The following is a 10608-nucleotide window of genomic DNA, read 5'->3' as shown; positions in this document are numbered from 1 at the left end:
CTCCAACTTCCATCTGGTCCTCTCCACAGATCTTTGACAATTACCTAGTTTTTAGTTATTCAAAAACACATTCATTATCTTTTTCCAAATATAGTTCACATCTCAGAAGGCTTTCTTTCTATCAGAGACATAATAATTCTCCCAAGGTCCTAGCTTGAAACCTTGGAGTCATGCCTGACTTCATTCTCAATCACTGTCTCTACAGACATTAAATCATCATGTCCTTTCTCTATTGACTTCAATGCCCTTCCTTTCCCACTTGACCTACCTTGATCCAGAACCTATCACAGCAGCAGGGAATATCCTTGGAAATGCACATTGGCCTTCCTGAAAACTGATGAAAACATCTTTCCTTAAAGATTTACAAGGAATATGGCCAATTAAATGATATCCCTTTTCTGTTTGTTTGTTTGCTGTTTAGCATCCTTGGCTATTAGCGCATTGACCATTTCTTATCTCTCTAAATACGTCCTCATCTGTACTCTCTCAACAATTATTCTTATGTTCACCCTAAGCACATTTCCAGTTGTTCAATCCTCCCCACCCTTATGTTTGTTGTGTAACGTGTGCCTTTTCTTTCTTGCCACACGTTGGGCATCATTTTGTCCTCAGGGCTTCTCTCAAGTCCCACCTCCTGCATGAAGCTCTCACCACCATTCTATCACATCTCTTCTCAACTGCTTTCCCACTTCTTTTTCATGTGTTTTCCATGCCACTCATTGGACACTTAGCACATGTAGCTCTCATATTTATGGTTTTACCAGAATATCTTATCTCCTTCATTGGGGCTACACATACTTAAGAACAGGTTTTTTTTAAAAACGTTTATTGTTTAGCCTTATACCTTGCCTTCCTATTCAGAACAACTATGCAACACTGTTTATTGAAACACTGTCTGTTTATTGAATGTTATTGAGTGCACATGGCGTGTTTTTCTTTATATAATTACCAAAGTTACTTTTTTCCTAAAATGTAAAGTTTGCTCATTTTATATCATGCTTAGCCTCAAAAATCTTCAATGACTCTTGATTTTCAGTAGAAAATAGTCCTACTTTGGCATATATTGCCCTAACCGTAATTTCCCTTTACACATTTAAACATTTGTAGTGGTCGGGTCCAAACACATAATGTGCTGACCCTGGTATACCAGATGCACTTTCATTACTTTTTCTGTTTTTGCCAGTGAGAGTCCTTTATCTTAGAATTCTATATTCCTTTGAAATCCAAGTAAACTTTCTATTCTTCACTCAGAATTTACTCTCTTCAAAGAGTTTCCTTCCTCTTTGCTGTCAAAACACTTTGCTCGCCTTTCCATTATAAAATGTGATTCATATTTGTGCTCTAGTCATGCATGCATGCCTATTACTTTTCCTGTACTAAGTCATAAGCCTCTTGAGGTCAGCTGCTGTGTAAAATATGTCTCTTTATCCCTATCAATATTCTATCATTATAGTGTAGCATGCATGCAATGAATTTACACCAAGTAATTTATTCTTCGTAATTTAATATTGGGTTCTATTTTCCAGTTTGGGTTCTGATACTGAATATCTCAATCTTGTATTGACATAGAAAAGAGACAGGAATAGGTACTATTTGCAACTGAAGCATGCCTCAACAAACTAGCTCATTCTCATGTTGTCTCTCACTAACGGCTTTTTTTAAAGCAATGCAATTAGGTAATGTTTAGTTGGCATTCTGGCTTCTCTCCCTGGCAGTTGGAGGAGAGTCAGCTTGCGAGAATTCTTAAACTTGGTTCTTGGGAGACTTTGTATGCAATTCCATGATACTTTAGGGCCATCAAAGACTATTTCTAAGAGCAATAGGATTCTTCAAGTTTTAATGGGCTTCTATAAGAGGCAGAAGGTTTGCATTTACTGCTAGGGATTTGCCATGCTCATTGGGGGTAATTCCATCAGTTTTATAGAGTACAGGTGAACAACATAGCTTTCTTCATGTGCCTTAGCTGAATCATTTAAGAACTCTGTAATCCATCTCTTTGTGGTGAGATGTGCCATCAAATTCAGTCCTGCCATCTTTGTGCTGAGGCACAACACTGTAGCAAGCAAAAACAAAGCAATAGAAAGTATCTGGAATAGCAAGAGATTAAGAGACTCATTTACAAAAGTAATTTCTGCGTTTTGGAATCAATTTAGAGACACTTGGCTCTTGATATCAGTCCCTTAAAAACTATTTAGAATCACAAATACACAACCCAGTGTATGTGATATAATGTCCAACTAGGACAGAGTTTGACATGAAATTCTGGGTTCAGTTGAAATTACTGTGTTAGGAGAAGATATCTCCATGGATAAATCGAGGTCCTCAGTAAACTTTATGTCAACATGATCTTTTTATGTTGGAGCATCAAAATTCATGGGCCTCATGCTGTTATGAAAAATCATAAAATTTGATTGAGGACTCTTTGTTGAATTAAAATAAAATTTAAGAAACTCAGATCTATATGAACATAGTAGTTATCTTTGTACTAGCAAAATGCTAGCTTACTATGTATATTCATGCCCCATACATTATGATTTCAAATCTACTGTAGCAAAGAATTGCTTCTAATTTGAAAGGTCTAATCTGTCTAGAGTTAGTGCCGGACTCTACAGATTTAAGAACTCAGTCCCACAAGACTGCCTTCCCTTCAAAGGCCAGCAGCAAGTCAAGTAACATATCCTCAACTTACCCACTTGTATTCAACTTGGCTACAAAGACAGGTTACCCACTATACCCATTCAATAATCTGATATAATGGCCCATGGAACTCAGAAATATTTACTTATGTTTGCCAATCTATTTTAAAGAATAAAATGGATGACCAGATAAAATGTAGATAAAGTGAGGTCTGCAAGGGTACTGAGAACAAGAGCTTCTTTCCCTTTGATGCTAGGGTATGTCACCCTCCCCGCACATAGATGTGTTCACTAATATGGAAGCTCTCCAAACCACTATTTTAGGTTTTTTTATGGAGATTCCATTATGTGGACACAACTGATTAAACTATTGACCATTGGTGATTAAATCAAACCTCAGCCTCTCTCCCATCCCTGGAAGTTAGGAGTGGGGTTGAAATTTCCAACGCTGAAATCACGTGGTTTGTCCCTCTGGCAACCAGCCCTACCTTCCGAGAGTCACTTCATTAGTACAAACTCAGGTATGGTTGAAAGGAGCTCGTTATGAAAAATAAAAGATGTTTCTCTGACTTCTATTATTCAGGACATTATAAGGGTTTATAAGGGTTTTAGGAGCTCTGTACCAGGAAAAAAGGATGAAGACATTCTCAAGTAAATCAATGATCAAAAAGACCACCAGAACAATGAAAATAACAATAAAAGAAAAGAATGAAGCAGAAAACATGAGTATTCTTGCCATGCATGATTTCAAAGTCAAGTCTACTACTGACAGCGTGCCACAGTTTTGTGAAGTTCATACAATTCCCCAGTAGCCTTTTAAAACTTTCTGATTGGGGGATGCTTGGGTGGCTCAGTTGGTTAAGCGTCTGCCTTCAGCTCAGGTCATAATCCCAGGATCCTGGGTTTGAGTGCCGCATCTAACTTCTTGCTCAGTTGGGTACCTGCTTCTCTCTGGGCCTGCTCTGCCTGCCTCTCTCCCTGGTTGTGCTCTCTCTCTTTATCTCTCTCTGGCAATTAAATAAATAAATAAAATCTTTTAAAAAATAAAGTAAAATAAAATTTCTGATTAGGATGGGAAGTCTTTTCTTTAGTGCTTTAAATGGGGTGAAGATTGGCTATTGCCAATTTTTTTCTTCACTAGTATTGACAGAATTTTACTTCAATTTTCTTTTGTTACTTAGCACAAGTGAATATTTTCTAAACATTTTTTCACTAAATAATTTTTAAATTTTTATGAACATCTGTTGTTTTCTATATTTTTGTGATATCTTCATAATGATAATTTTTTTTCATTTATTTATTTTCAGCATAACAGTATCATTATTTTTTCACCACACCCAGTGCTCCAAGCAATCCGTGCCCTCTATAATACCCACCACCTGGTAACCCCACCTCCTATATAATGATAATTTTTATAATGCTAATTACTTTGTTTATTTCTCTCACCTACTCTATTGTTAAAGAAAGTTCAAAGAAAAGTTAAAAAAAAAAGGTCTTATCTTACAGATACATTTTTACAGAGCTTTAAGCTTATGTCTTATTAAATTCAACAATACATCTCAAATTTTTGAAAATAAGCTTACCAAAACTACAAATGGTTATTTAAACACTTTTTATATTATAAATGATCTATTATGTACTAATACAGCAAAGAAATTGACAAAATATTCTGTTATGTTTCCTCCTTCCTTTACATCTTCTTAATTTTTTAATTAAATTCTTATAGAAAAAAGAAAACAATACAAACTTAGAATTTCTATTGAACAATAGAATCATTTAGATGTTATTATTAGTTTTTATTATTATCATGCCTCAAATCAAATACAAATACAATGTACCTATCTAGAGTAAAATAATTCATATCTATATTTGAAAAATAAAAGAAAATAACAAAATAATGAAGAAAATTACACACTAAAAATTTATTCTGCTTCTTCTTATATTCTTTTCTTTCCCTAAGTAAGAACAGAAACATGGTGAATACAAGATGGTGAAATTTAAATTTAAATTATTGATTATTATTCTTTTCATCTTCTCCTTTTGCAAAATTTTACTAATTTTGACATTGTTCTATTTACATTTTTTAGATTTAAATGCCATCAAGGGTAACTATTTCAGTTAAGTAGGGTTACAATTTATCAATTTCACACTTTAGAAAATTATATCCATAAATTCCCAACATTGAATATAATACGGAATTTCTCAAGTATCAAATTTTTAAAAATCCATATACCAAGGTTTAATAAACATACACCTCAAATTCTCCAAAATTCTAATTATTTATTCTAGAGTATACAGTCATACTTCTAATTTATCTCCCAACTATTAGATAGAGACAATTCTGGGTGTGTAATCTCCCATATCTGGTAGCTGATGATTATACAACACCTCTCCAGTAAAACTCTATTGAGACTGAGATGGTAAAGAATACTTGAAATATTTTGAAGTCAGTATCATAGCCAGTGACTTGAACATGGTCAGGTGGCTTTTCAGTGGCTGACTAGGTGGGAGAGAATGAAGCGCAGAGAATGATATCTGGATCTCCAGTGTGGACAATTAAGTAAAAAGTGGTATTTCTTTCTGACATAAGGAATAACAGAATATTTTATGGGGGAGGATAATGAGCTCATCTTTAACATAGGAAACCTGGTACTTATGGGTCACTCAAATGGAAATATCTAGTAGGATGTAAAATAGATAGATTTGAGCAAGAGAGAAAAATCAAGAATTGACTTTATCAACATGTGTATATTGTAATTGAAGCCAAGGAAAAGGGTGAGATCGCCTAGGGCTAATGGGAAAAGAATAATACAAAATGCTGGAGTCTATCAGAATGAAAGAACATCTCATTGTAGATTTTGAAAAACTCTTGTTAGAGGAGGGGCGGAGATAAGAAACACTGGTATTGCACAGAAAAAATGAGTGTAATTTGCCGATGATATGATAGAAAGAAAATCTTAGATACTTCGCCAAGTACTATTAGAAATAATAGATAAATTCAGTAAAGTTGCAGATACAAAACTAACATAGAGAAATCTGTTGTGTTTTACACTAATATCAGAGTGGCAGAAAGAGAAATTAAGAAAGCAATTCCATTTAAAATTGCATCAAAAAGAATAAAATATCTGATAATAAACTTAACCAAAGAGGTGAAAGATCTGTACTCTAGATAAACTCTATAATATTGATCAAAGAAATTTAAGATGATACAAACAAATGGAAAGATACTCTGTGATCACAGATTAGAAGAGTTAACATTAAAATGTCCATACCACACAAAGCAACCTACAGATTCAATGCATTCTCTATCAAAATACCAACAGTAATTTTCCCAGAACTAGAACAAATCATACTGAAATTTATGGAACCACAAAAGATCTAAATAGCCAAGCAATCTTGAGAAAGAGCAAAATGGAGGTGTCACAATCACAAATTTCAAGGTGTACTACAAAGCTGTAGTGATTAAAAAAAAAAAAAAAAAAAACGTGTGATATTGGCACAAAATAGACACATAGATCCACAGAACAGAATGGAGACCTGAAACATAAAACCATGTTTTTATGGTCAATTAACCTATGAGAAAAAAAGCAAGAATACACAATAGAGATTAGACAGTATCTTCGGTAAATGGTGCTGGGAAACCTAGACAGCTACATGTAAAAGAATGAGTCTGGACCACTTTCTTTCACGAATTTGCGTGTCATCCTTGCGCAGGGGCCATGCTAATCTTCTCTGTATCATTCCATTTTTAGTATATATGCTGCCGAAGCGAGCACGAGTCTGGACCACTTTCTTAAACTACACACAAAATAAGCTCAGAATGGATTAAAGACCTAAATGTGAGAGCTGAAACCATAAAACTTGAAGAAGAAAACATAGGCAGTAATTTCTTTTAAGAGGACTTAGCAACATTTTTCTAGATATGTTTCCTTGGGCAAGAAAAAGCAAAGCAAAGATAAAGTAATGGGACTATATGAAAATAAAAAGCTTCTGCACAGTGGAAGAAACTATCCACAAAACAAAATGGCAACCTACTGAATGGGAGAAGATATTTGCAAATGATATGTCCAAGAAGGGGTTAATATCCAAAATATATGAAGAACTTAGACAACTCAACATGAAAATAATAATATAAACTGATTTAAAATGGGCAGAGAATCTGAAGAGACATTTTTTCAAAGACATACAAATGGCCAACAGGTATATGAAAAGGTGCTCCACATCATTAATCATCAGGGACAAGCAAAGCAAAACTATAATATCACCTTACACCTGTCAGAATAGCTAGAATCAAAAAGGCAAGAAATAATAACTGCTGGTGAGGATGCAGAGAAAAAGCCACCCTCATATACTATTGGTGGGAATGCAAATTGATGTAGCCACTCTGGACAACCGTATAGGGATTCCTCAAAAAATTTAAAATATAATGATCATGTGATCCAGTAATTCCACTATGGGGTATTTACTGAAAGAAAAAGGAAGCACTTATTTGAAAAGCTATATGAGCTCCTATGTTTATTGCAGCATTATTTCTAATAGCCAAGGTACAGAAGGAACCCAAGTATCCACTGATAGATGAATGGATAAAGGAGGTGTGGTGTACATTTATAGGTAATATTACTTAGTCATAAAAAGGATGATACAAAATTGTCTTACATGTTTAAAGTTAGGACTTTGCAGACGTGATGAAATTAATGATCTGGTAATGAAGAGGTTATCCTGATTATCCCCATATAATCATAAGGGTCCTTATGAGCAGGAAGAAGATATCATCCTTTGCAATAACATGGATTGGCCTAGAGGGTGTTATGTTAAGTGAAATAAGTTAGAGAAAGACAAATACCATATAACTTCAGCTGAATATAAAATTAAAACAAAACAAAACAAAAAAGCACAAAAAGCCCCATAAATAGAGAATAAAGTGATGGTTGCCCAACAGAAGGAAAGTGGGCAAAATGAGTGAAGGGAAATGGAAGACAGAGGCTCCTGGTTACAGAATGAATTAAGTGGCAGGGATAAAAGGTATATCACAGGGAATATAGTCAACAGTATTATAATAGCACTATATAGTGACAGATGGTCGCTAGTTACACTTGTGGTGAGCATAGAATAACATAGGGCTGTGGAATCACTATGTTGAAACCAATGTAATATTGTGTGCCAACAAAACTTCAATTTTATTTTTTTTTAATTGGAAAGAAATTTGATCTTTATTCAGGAGGCCAGCCACCTGGGGAGAAGGCAGACTCTTGTCCAAAAGCCAACTCCCTGCTTTTTGCCTGGTCCAGGGGTTTAGGGTAGTTAATCCGAAAAGCGAGTGCGGTTGGCCCATAATTTTTATTTATTTAATTTAATTGTTGTATTATTATGTTCAGTTAGGCAACATACAGTACATCACTGGTTTTTGATGTAGTGTTCAATGATTCACTAGTTGCATATAATGCCTGTGTTTATCACTGAGCCATCAGAATGGACGGATACCTACCATTTGCATTGACATGGGTGGAACTGGAAGGGATTATGCTGAGTGCAACAATACTTCAATTGATTTTTTTTTTAATAACAATAATAAAGGTGCTTTTCCAATTGCAAAGGACAAAAAGAAAACTTGTTTTCATCTCACCTCAAAATTAGATTTTGCATGGTGTTCATTTGTCAACTCTGCAAAAAGATTTTTTAGGTCCAAGAAGAAAAGTATTTCAACTCTCCTTCTCAAGTAGTTCTTGCTTTTCACTTTTTTTCTAAGTACATAATTTCTCTACTCTTAGTTGAGATAGTCTACTTTTGGGTGGTTATTTCATCCTCAAAACTTTTACATGCATAATTGAATTAACAGGCTTAAAGTCAAAGAAGACATTTAAATTCAGGTGCCTCCAAGGCAGCAAATAATTCATTGGCTTTCAGGTTCCTTTTTATTTTTGGACCCTGAGGAATTAGCTTGATTTCTCAAAAGCTAAGCTATACATTTAAAAGGATGTTTGTTGTATATTATCCAGAATTTCTTACTGTTGCAGGATTATGTTAATGGTATCTGCTATATTACCAGAAGAAGCAATCTTAATCAGTTGCTCTAATTCTAGCAGTACTTCCTTTTTACTGTATCCTGTGAATTATATCTCCAAACTGTTCTTGAATTCTAATTTTAACATGGATACATCCAAGTCAGAGTTGAAACAAGTAAATTCTGGAAGGGGAAGGAGGAAATACTATTCTGAACTTCCAAATCGAAGTCTCTTGTCTTGTATCTGTTGCTTTCTGAGGAAGGCCCACTTCTCTGCACTATGCTTTACAGCTCTGTGAGACACACGTGGGATGCATGACTCCATTCCTATTTGGACCACATGGTAATCTAGGTTCTCCCTGCTCTTGGATTACAGCCTTAGCTGTTCTTCAGACTTCTCCCAAGCTTGTGACGTTCCACTTCACTGGGTGAGAGAGGGTGCAAATGGATTAAATCCTATTTCTAGGACGTATACTTTTCCTTTTGGAGTCTGAGCTGAAACTCAATATTCCATTTGAACAGTACTGTGACATTTTCCATACAATACCACTAGTGACCATAGTTCTACTCCCCCCTTTCTGCCTCATCATTCTCATCTGTAAATTATCTCTCTTCTCATACTAAATAATATTGAATTTAACCAAAGCCACTATCATAATCACATATATCAGCATTCATTATTACCATGTCATGGGGTCTCTACAACTTAGCAAGAATCCTAGTTTTCAAATGTTGAGAAAAATGCTTTAATGAAAAAATTGATGTGATAGGCTAAACAATGGCACCCAAAGATGTCTGTGTTCTAATTGCTGCACTCTGTGAACAAAATTGTCTTACATGTTTAAAGTTAGGACTTTGCAGACATGATGAAATTAATGATCTGGCAATGAAGAGGTTATCCTGATTATCCCCATATAATCATAAGGGTCCTTATGAGCAGGAGGAAGTAGAATTACAATCAGAGAGAAGGCACTCTGATGACAACAAGAAGCACACATTGGAGGGGCACCTGGGTGGCTCAGTCATTTAGGCATCCAACTCTTGATTTGGGCTACAGTCATCATCTCCATGCTGTGGGACAGAGCCTTGCATTGGTCTCCATGCTCAGTGGGGAGTCTGCCCAGGGTTCTCTCATTCCCTCTCCCTGTGCCCCTCCTTACCCCTGTGTGCTCACTCTCTCTCTCTGTCAAGTAAATAAATAAATCTTCTTTTTTTGTTTGTTTAAAAAAAAAGAAGAAGAAGAAGAAGCACAGGTTGGAATGATGTGGGCACAAGGCAAAGAATGCCACAGTATCCAGAAGCTAGAAGAAGCAAGAGCAGATTCTCCCTTGGAGTCTCCAGAAGGAATTTTAGCCTCATGAGCTTCATTTTAGACTTCTGAATTCTAAAGCAGTAAGAGAATAGGTTTGTGTTGTTTTAAGCCACTAAGTTTGTGGTAGTTTATTGTAATAGCCAAAGGACACTAATATGATAGGCAATTTAAACATACATAAGAACAAACATTGCCTTGTTTCCAAGAATAATAGTAAGTATAGACAATGTAGTAGCAACAATTGCAGTAGTAGTCGTAGTAGTAGTAGTAGTAGTAATAGCAGTAGTAATTTCCACTTACCAAGATTCCAGTATTTATAAGAAATTCCTCTGGTTTACTTATTTTATTGTTTGTGAAATAGAATTGCAAAAATTATATTACTATGTTCATTTTGCAGAAAAAAACCCAGAGAAACCAATTTATCCACTGAATGAGTTGTAGCAGAAGAATTTGAACACAGGACTATGTGAATTTAAAAACTGGCACATAGTATCAACAAAACACAAGTTAATGAAGAGAAGTGAACTTGACCAAAAGAAGTGTTGAGACTTGCAATAAGCAGTGTTATAAATTGAAATGTCTCCCTCAACAAAAGCTATATTAGAGTCCTAACCCCAAGTCCCTCAGATGTGACCTTATTTGGAGAGAGAGTTTTACAG

At 35.2% G+C, this 10608-nt stretch overlaps 1 pseudogene; it reads right to left on the bottom strand.

Annotated features, from left to right (window-relative positions):
- Positions 1-6294: 6294 nt before the first annotated feature.
- LOC131834906 (U6 spliceosomal RNA) lies at positions 6295-6412 on the bottom strand (annotated as a pseudogene).
- Positions 6413-10608: the final 4196 nt, after the last annotated feature.

The sequence above is a fragment of the Mustela lutreola genome, chromosome 6, assembly GCF_030435805.1.
Source record: "Mustela lutreola isolate mMusLut2 chromosome 6, mMusLut2.pri, whole genome shotgun sequence".
In the NCBI taxonomy this organism is placed as follows: domain Eukaryota; kingdom Metazoa; phylum Chordata; class Mammalia; order Carnivora; family Mustelidae; genus Mustela; species Mustela lutreola.
This window is presented reverse-complemented; position numbering and strand designations above follow the sequence as displayed.